The following is a 9,906-nucleotide window of genomic DNA, read 5'->3' as shown; positions in this document are numbered from 1 at the left end:
TGCATTCCCTCTCATTTTCAGCTACCAATGACAACTGAACTTCCTTTCTTTCTTCCCCTTCTCCAATACCTCATCCTGTTCCAACTCTAGTTCATAAGTCTTCAAGATTCCATATAATCTTTCAAGAGTGAAGTCCTTATAATCCTGAGAGTTTCTTAAGGAGACAGTCATGGGTTTCCATTCCTTTGGCAAGGATCTTAAGAATTTAAGATTTGAATCCTTCACCTGGTACACTCTACCATACAGCTTCAATCCATTCAACAGCTTTTGGAATCTGTTAAATGTGTCATTTAAAGATTCATTTTCTTCAAAATGAAAATACTCATACTGTTGAATGAGAAGCTGCATCTTGTTTTCTTTTACTTGTTCTGTACCTTCACACAGCAGTTGAACTGTGTCCCAAACCTCTTTGGCAGTTGAGCAATTTATCACATTATCAAACATATCCTTGTCAAGACCATTAAACAAAATGTTCATAGCCTTCTTATCCTTGTGGACTTCTTCTGTGTTTTCCATTGTCCATTCTGCTCTAGGTTTTGGAATGGATTGACCAACAGCAATTGTGGCCGTAGCAACTGTGGCTACTTTGTGGGGAATGTGAGGACCATTCTCAATACAGTTTACATAACCTTCATCTTGGGAGAGTAGATGAAGGTGCATTTTCACCTTCCAGTGGTGATAACTGTCTCTGTCAAGAACTGGGATTTTTACTCCCAATATCCTTCTTACTCATCTTTGTTAGATTCCAAGATCTTTAAACTCTTTGTTTGTCAAGAGCCTGCTCTGATACCAATTGTTATTTCTAGAGAACTAACAATGAGATTTACAGAAGGGGGGTTGAATGTAAATCTCAAAACTTTTTCAAGTTTTGAGCAGTTTATAAGACTGTGTGTTCAAGATGAACAAGTGTGTGAATTGCTTTAAGCTGATACAGACAGATATATATTCAAACACAAATGTAAAGAACACAATAAACCTTTAAAACTTTTCTGGTGGATTTGTTGTTCCACCAGAGATGGTATTTCAGAAATTCTGTGATCTAAGAATTTGATCACAGCTGCATCCCTAGTACAAACTAGATAATTTTTCTCTCAAGATTTTTCTAAACAGCTCTGGAAAAATTCTTATCTAATTACTAGCTACTACTTGGTTTATATATTACCAAGTTTACAAGTGAAGACAAGGATATATAAAATAATAAAGTAAGATCTCCACTTGTTTCTTCTCCAGTTCACTCCAGTATTTGTTGACTTAATGTCTCTTTATACTAGAGTAGAACGGCTGCTTTTCTGATGTTCCTGAAATTAGGCTGCCACATTTCAGTTATCTCTGATCACCCACATGCCTCTGTTTGTAGGTACAACTACCACTATCAACGGTTAATCAACAGAAATCCGTTGAAGCTTTCATCCGTTGATGCACTCATCCGTTGAAGGATGTTATCCGTTGAAGCTTTAGAGACATCCGTTGAAGCTTAGCTTCTCATCCGTTGAAGGTCTTTAAGTCATCCGTTGATACCACTTCATTTATACAAGATTACAAGGCATGAATATTTACAATTGGCCTTCCTATCTGCATATCTTCTAGTAGTCCAACATGACTCATAGTTTCTCTCAACTTCTAAGAATTACATCTTAAATACAGAGACTGAAATATGCTACAACACTAGACTTATTTCTAAGTAAAGCTACACCATCAACGGATAGCCAAAGTGGTCTTATCCGTTGAGGCTACAGACACTGAATTTCTACTTAAGTGTTTTGTTAAACATATCATCAAACTAATGCACATATATTCCTAACAGTTCTTCTCACAGGGATTGCAGGTGAATATAGTTGCCCTCTTGTGTGTGGGAAATATATCATATGCTCAAGCGAACAGTTCAGTTGTCCTGAATCAGGCAATAATGCAATCCGAAATCATAGACAAGTAGAAGATAGTCCTGGCCTTGGTTCTGATGAACTTTGCAGATTGCTTAGAAGAATGCAATAATGCATCCGAAATCATAGACAAGTAGAAGAATGCTATGCCAAAATTGCTTAGAATTTTTTTACCGACGATTTGGTTAATGGTTAATGAGTCTCGTTAACAGAATTTGGAAATCAATCACATGCATTAGTGTTTGTATTAGTACTTTTGGTATATGGAATGTGAATCTGAGTTGGGTAAATCATATCATCCCCGTCCGTTGGCATTCATATCATTTAACTTCATATCTACTCATATTCAGAAATTGGAACATCAATCACATGTATTAGTGTTTTTTAGCTAATCATTAGTGCTTGTATTAGTACTTTTTGTATATGGGTGAATCTTATTTTTCGAATAAATCATCCCCGGATATTCATTTAATTCAAATTCACATCAACCCATATGCCTCTAAAGAGAATCTTATTTAAATTTCTAACACTTCACTCAAGAGTTAGAGAATATAGGGGGTGGCACGGAGTCAAACATGAATCTCCCACCTAAGCTCTGATTCGAAAATCTCAAAATATAAGAGAAAGATTTTACAAGTATCTTAAACTAATATTTTAACAAGGTGATCAAATTTTATCTCCGTGTTCGAGTATGTCATACGATAAATTAGATGGATAATTTATAATTTTTAAGAAAAAGGATATATACGGTTCCAAATTTTGATTACGAGTGACTCAAATAGTTTTGCTATCAAAACTGCTAGAAATATATTTTCAAATAATATTTGATTTATATTAGTGTAGGCTAACAAATATTTTGCTGGACAGGCCCTGCTCAAGAACTACTCTGAACACGGGGAAATAGAATCTGCAGGCCTAATTGCCTTGGTCCCCTGTTATCACTTGTCTTCGTCCCAGTACCACATATTAGTAATCTAAACTTAGCCTCTGAACAGAGCCATGACCCCATTTTCACGTGCACCGTCCATGAGAACGTGTTTTTTACAAAGCTGATGTAGTGCCCCTACAGGTAAAAAAACAAAGCTGATGTAGATTGTAACAGCACCCCACAGGTAATCATAGTTTCGGCACCAATGCGGCAATGCGTGTTGGTGTTTGTCGACTTCAACTTACTCCCTCCGTGCCAACAGGTTTTATACGTTCACTATTTGCACGTATTTTGAGACTTCCATAAGGTATTTTCATAATGTATTTTTTTTAAAAAAAATTGAATAAAAGTTTAAACCTAAAACTTTTCTATAACAATAGAGCTTGTTAAATTTGACATATGAAAAATATAACAAAGTTTTCTATATTTGCCGTATGAGAATTACAGCTCGCTATATTTGACATGTGAGGATTAAATCATATCGATTTCAACAGTATACCCGCAATAGTTAACATGACTAAGGTCTACTTATAGAGGTTTCTACTTGTTTCACTTCCATTCTGTATTCACTTTTGTGTGGAGTTGATGGCTTTCAACTAGTTTCAACTTGCCTTGTTTTCTTGATTTTGTTCATTCTTGAATCTCCGAGCATAATATGTGCTCAGCCATTTGATTATCCAACAGCAAAACTATCTACTTCATGGACTAATCATCCTTCTGCTCCACATTCTGTCCAGTTTGGTGATGGATCAACTGTGAGAGCCATTCTTTTACGCGGTACATTAGGCCAAAGATTTGCTTGTGGCTTCTATTGTAATGGCAATGTGACTCTTACCTTTTCGCCATCTTTCTTGTTCAAACAAACAGTGCCTCACTTATTGTATCCTCTAGTGCATCATTCCCACAAGTTGTTTGGTCAGCCACCGAGACCATCCTGTTAAAATCAACGCAACTTTGAAGCTCACCTCAGATGGTGATTTGGTGTTGCGAGACGCTGATGGTTCTGTAGCTTGGTCTTCTGGAACTGCTGGTAAATCCGTTGATAGTTTGAGCTTAACCAACACTGGAAATCTAGTACTTTTAAATAAACGCAAAGCGGTGGTGTGGCAATCTTTTGATCATCCAACGGACGCTTTAGTTCCAGGACAGACACTCTCAGAAGGGCAGAAACTGATTTCAAGTGTTTCCAAGACAAATAGTAAAGTTGGCATATACTCTTTTTTTGTGACTAATGAAGGAGTATTTGCTTATATACAATCCAATCCTTCTCAGGACTATTACGTTAATTATGTAACTACTTCATATCAGAGTAAAAAGCCAAGTTATGTCAAGTTCCTGAATGGAAGCCTCGGTATTTATCCACACTCCTGGAAAGAGGCGCCACTGGAAATATTTGCTATTCCACCAACATCATCAGTACAGTACATGAGACTAGAATTCGACGGGCATCTGAGAGTATACGAATGGAAACAGAAGTGGGAGGTCATAGCAGATCTTCTCACAGGGTTCTCAGGGGAATGTGGTTACCCTCTTGCATGCGGAAAATATAGCATATGCTCAAAGGGGCAATGTAGTTGTCCTGGATCAAGCAGCAGTGGAGTCGGATATTTCAACAAGTGCAACCAAAGTATCCTAAGCTTGGTTGTGCTGAAATAACTCCTCTCAATTGTGCAGCTTCAAAATATCAGGATTTTGTAGAGTTAAAGGATATTACATACTTTACAAATAACTACACCATTGGCAATGTTGATGTGAAAAAGTGCAAGGTGCTTGTTTGAAGGATTGTTCCTGTAAGGCAGCTGTATTTCGTACTGGATCGGATCCTCCGTCAAGGGAATGTTTATATTGTCTGAGGTATTTTCATTGCTCGTCGATGATCCGAAAGATACAGAACACAACTCAACTGTGTATCTCAAGGTGCAAAAGAAGGCCATCAAGTGACATGGTCTTCATTGCTAAGGCTTCTTACACCTAATCCCAATCCCTAAAAAGAGCAAAATCCTATAAATAAAATATGCTGTATTTCTACTAATAAGTTACTTATAAATAAGTGAAATGTATGTTTTGTTCGGTGATTAAGTAAATAACTTTCCACTAATTGTTTGTGTCATTTCATTTCTTGTACATATGTTCAATTTAAGAGTTTGCGGGAGAATAGTAATTTGAGCAATTTAGTGCAACATTACCAAGTGAATAAATGAATTTAAAAAGTTAAGCAGTAAGTGGCAGAAACTAATTGCAAGTGTTTCTAAGACGAACACTGGTGTTGGTTTATACTCTCATTGTGAATGATAAAGCTTACGAGCAATCCAGTCCTCCTTAAGTGAAATTATTATGTTTCAAGTACAGAGAAGAGTAAAAGACAAATTAAGTAAATTTCTTGAATGGAAGTCTTAGTATTTATTCACATTCATCGGAGAAAAAAGGGCCATATCAACATTTAGCATTCCATTAGCATCATCAGTACAGTACATGAGACTAGAATTTGACGGACACTTGAGAGTATACGGAAGTGGGAAGTTACAGCCGATCATCTCACAGGGATTGCAGGTGAATGTGGTTACCCTCTTGTGTGGGAGATATAGTATTTGCTCAAACAGACAATGTAGTTATCCTGGATCAAGCAGTAGTGGAACCCGATATTTTAGACATGTAAAAGAAAAGCATCCTAACCTTGGTTGTACAGCAATAACTCATCTCAGTTGTTTAGCTTCAAAATATCAGGCTTTTCTAGAGCTCAAGAATGTTACTTACTTTACATTCAAGTATTCAACTCCAGCATTGCTAATGTCGACGTCAACTAGTGTAAGAGTGCTTGTTTGAAGGATTGTTCCTGTAAAGCAGCTAAATTTCAGTATGGATTGGATCCCGTGAAAGGGGATTGCTCACTACTGTCCAATGTCTTGTCTTTGATGGACCTTGATCCAAACGAGTTCGGCCATTATTCAAGTGTGTATCTCGAAGTGCAGAACATACACAAGTGACCTGGCTATGTCTTAACTCTTCCCAATTCGTTATCTGTTCTTACTGCCAATAAAGTTTTGCAAAGAGTAAGAAAAAATGTCTTTCTATAACAAATTGTTTTGTCATCTCCATAGCTTACATAAATCTGTCGAAAAATGTCACATAAATAATGTATATATGTTTTATCAAGATTACTTTATTTAGTACTCTATGACAACAATCTGTACTGACACCAGAGTTGAATACGATATAGACCATAAAAGCGCATCTCCAGAAATACTACTAAATGCACCATTTTTTGTCTTTCGTTGAACAAAGCCGAGACACTCTCTCGTGCATGCACCATCCCTATAAATAATAAGCCATTATGATAATTCTAGTATGCGGAATATATGTTCTGAACGGGGGAAGATAGAACTATTGTATGATTTTTATCTTATCCCCTATGTTCGTCTGTCAGGTAAATTGTATGATGTGCAAATGGCAACTGTGCAAGGTTTAGCCTATCGTATATCTCTCGTGCTTGATAAACAAAGGTGCGGGTTCGAGGCTCATTGCAGGCAATGTGTTCGTGAGTGTTTAAATTCAAACGAGAACTGTATCTGGATTGGATTGGGATACATCTGATTACCAAGACATGTGGATTTAGTAGAAAAGAAAACAGGATAGTAAAATGCACCAAGCATGCTGTGTGCGCCTTGAAAACTGTGAGCAACATTTGCATATTTAAATTTTTATTGTTCAACAAGTGAACTGAATCAAAATCAGTGTACTAGAGAGTTGAAGAAAAGACACTAGTTTCGCTATAAATTTGTGTAAACCCTATGTTCATTGATCATATGTTCAACATGGGCGTCAACTTTGTTTCAAGTGTTCTCATTCTTTCCTTTATATTCTTCATTTTTCACTCTCAAAATCTGATATCTGCTCAACCATATGATTATCCAACAGCAAAACTCTCTACTTCATGGTTCAATCATCTTTCTGCTCCTCCACATACCGTTCACTTTGGTGATGGTTCAATTGTAACACCGGTTCTTTTAAGAGGAACATTAGGCCAGAGATTTGCTTGTGGCTTCTACTGTAATGGAAAATGTGACTCTTACCTTTTCGCCATCTTTCTTGTTCAAACAAACAGCATTTCCCATATTGTATCCCCTACTGTTTCATTTCCGCAAGTTGTTTGGTCAGCTAATCGAGACCATCCTGTTAAAATCAACGCGACTTTGCAGCTCACCTCAGAAGGTGATTTGGTCTTGCGAGATGCTGATGGTTCTGTAGCTTGGTCTTCTAAAACTGCTGGAACATCTGTTGCTGGTTTAAACTTAACTGACACGGGAAATCTTATACTTTTCAACAAACAAAAGGCAGTGGTTTGGCAATCTTTGATCATCCAACGGATGCTTTGGTTCCGGGACAGAAGCTTGTGGAAGGGCAGAAGCTAATTGCAAGTGTTTTCAAGACTAATGATGTAGTTGGTTTATACTCTCTTGTAGTAAATGATAGAGGTATATTGCTTATATCCAATCCACTCCTCAACCATACTATGACTTTTATCTTTCTGGTGTGGAGAAGAGTAACAAGCCAAATTATGTGAAGTTCCTAAATGGAAGCCTGAATTTTATTTACACCGTCAGAGCCAAGCGAGCCAACTCATACCATTCATATTCCACCAGCATCATCAGAGCAGTACATGAGACTAGAATCAGACGGGCATTTGAGAGTATATGAATGGAAATACAAATGGGAAGTTTCAGCAGATGTTCTTACAGGGTTTTCAGGTGATTGTGGTTACCCTCTTGTGTGTGGGAAATATGGTATATGCTCGAACGGACAATGTAGTTGTCCTGGATCAAGCAGTAGCACTGTGAGATATTTTCGACAAGTCAAGAAAAGTATCCTAATCTCGGCTGTGCTGAAATAACCCCCCTGAAGTGTTCAACTTCAAAATATCAGAGTTTTATAGAGCTCAAAGATGTGGCGTACTCACATTTAACTTTAGCATTGCTAACACTAATGTGAACAAGTGTAAGAGCAGTTGTTTGAAGGATTGTTCTTGTAAAGCAGCAATATTTCGTCATGGATGGGTTTAAGCAAGGTGAGTGTTTTCTACTGTCTGAGGTCTTTCTTTAATGGACCATGATTCGGAAAAAGCACTATAACTCAACTGTGTATCTCAAGGTGCAGAAGAATAGCATCAAGAGATCTGCCTTCATCAACTGAAGCTTCGGATTAGAGCAATATTTTCTAAAGATCATAAAAGTTCAATAAATTTGTCGAAAAATGATCATGTCACATAATTATCACTATCTGTACTTTTCTATTGTAATTGTGTCATACAATGTTTTGTGATCAATGAGGTTGAGCAAAGACATTCTACTACTAATTGTTGGGGTATTCTCAGAGGCTTATAGTGTCTGCTAATTTCTGTGACAATGTTCAAATGTTCAGTTTTAGCGCTGGCAGAATGAGTTGGTGTTCAAATGTATGTAGTGCAGATTGGTATTTCAAAGATCCGAGTACATGCTAATTGGAGCTCTGCCCGAAACTCCAAAACTCGACCCGGCGTAGCTCTGATCTCGTTTAAAATTTACATATAATATATTTAAAATTTATTTTCATTATCTAAAAATCAAATTTTAATAAAAAAATTGTGTTTGAGCTCACGAGGCAATCAGCTCGTCTATTAAACTAGCCGAGTTCGTTCAAATTTCAGCTTGTTTGACTAAACGAGCGACCCGATTCATTCAGTTTAGCGACCCCACATTTTCAATTTCAGTTAAAACTAAAAAAACTCCAGAAAAGTAACCGTCGAATATAAGCCAGCTCTTCTATATATTTGTCAAGAAAAGCCCAAAGACCAAGAGCTTGGTTTTTAGGACTCTTGTAAATCCAGGCCTACCAATGCATTGGGCCTAATTGTCCACCACTCGATGTTGAAAGTTTGTCTTGATAATTTTGTAATCAGATTGTACAAGAATCAAGTCATGGTTAAGACTAAGACAAATATAAAAAATTCCATTGTCAATACACCAAAAGAAAAGTCCTCTGGTTACTCTAAAATTTTGCCAAAATATATTGAAATGTCTCTTCCAAAATTTGTAAAAGATTGTATGGGTGCATTTTATTTTAATTTTAGAAATAATGGTCGAAGTTTTAATAATTATATAAAATTTTAAATCATTATTACTAATTGTCTTTTCTCGTAAGATTTTCCTTACAAACATTTTATGATGAAATAATTATAAATTTTTCTTAACATTAGTTTTTATGGCCGGGAAGTTTTAACTTACCTAATAAACTAATCAATCAAATAAACAAATGAAATTACTAGAATAGATTAGTCAAATAATTTTAATTTTAAATGGGTTATTAAAAATACAAATATTTAAGTTTTTGTCCAATTTTGGTATCTTTTAAAAAAAAAATTGCGGAAATAGAGTTTTGAGCCAAATCAGCCACAATGTAACTCCTTTTTTCATTTGTTGAAAATAATTGAAGCTTTTTTAAAGGCTACTTTAAATTAGTAGTTCAATTTGTTAATTAATGTATCACGCGACCCAATGATTTTAATTTTTAAATTTTGAATTGTATTTGTGGTTATTGATTTACAATTACGGTTGCAATTTTATATAATGCGTTATTTCAAAAAAATCACAAATGTTGTACTTCTTCATATTTTTATAAAAGAATTGTATTTTAAACAAAATACATAAAAGACTTATGTTTGCAAAAAATATAATAGGGAATTTATCAGGAATATCCATATTTTCAAGATTATTTTTAAAAAACATTAAAAGTTGTAATGAGGTTGCAGAGGGGTTCCTCGAAATTATAATTGAGATTGCAATGTTTATGTAAGTTGGAATGTATTTTAAAAATATATTCCGCATTTAAATATATTTTTAAAAAACCCAATTTATGACCTTCACTATTTTATTATGAATAATTACAGAGATCCCAAATTAATAACCAAAATTTAATCTCCAATGCTGCATATCTTTTGATCTACTTGGTTAAGAATCAATAATAATCAGTCGTACATTCACATATATCCTTTACAATTTGTGATACCTTTCATTTCATCCATTTCCAAACCACCGGGAGGTTTCCGCTTCAAATGCTTTCTTTTTA

At 35.6% G+C, this 9,906-nt stretch overlaps 1 pseudogene; it reads left to right on the top strand.

Annotated features, from left to right (window-relative positions):
• Window positions 1-3,021: 3,021 nt before the first annotated feature.
• LOC141702883 (uncharacterized) lies at window positions 3,022-7,905 on the top strand (annotated as a pseudogene).
• The last annotated feature ends 2,001 nt before the right edge of the window (window positions 7,906-9,906 follow it).

This window comes from Apium graveolens, unplaced genomic scaffold (genome assembly GCF_009905375.1).
Source record: "Apium graveolens cultivar Ventura unplaced genomic scaffold, ASM990537v1 ctg5840, whole genome shotgun sequence".
NCBI lineage: Eukaryota > Viridiplantae > Streptophyta > Magnoliopsida > Apiales > Apiaceae > Apium > Apium graveolens.
Note: the sequence above shows the minus strand (reverse complement) of the source record. Positions and strands in the feature narration are given on the sequence as shown.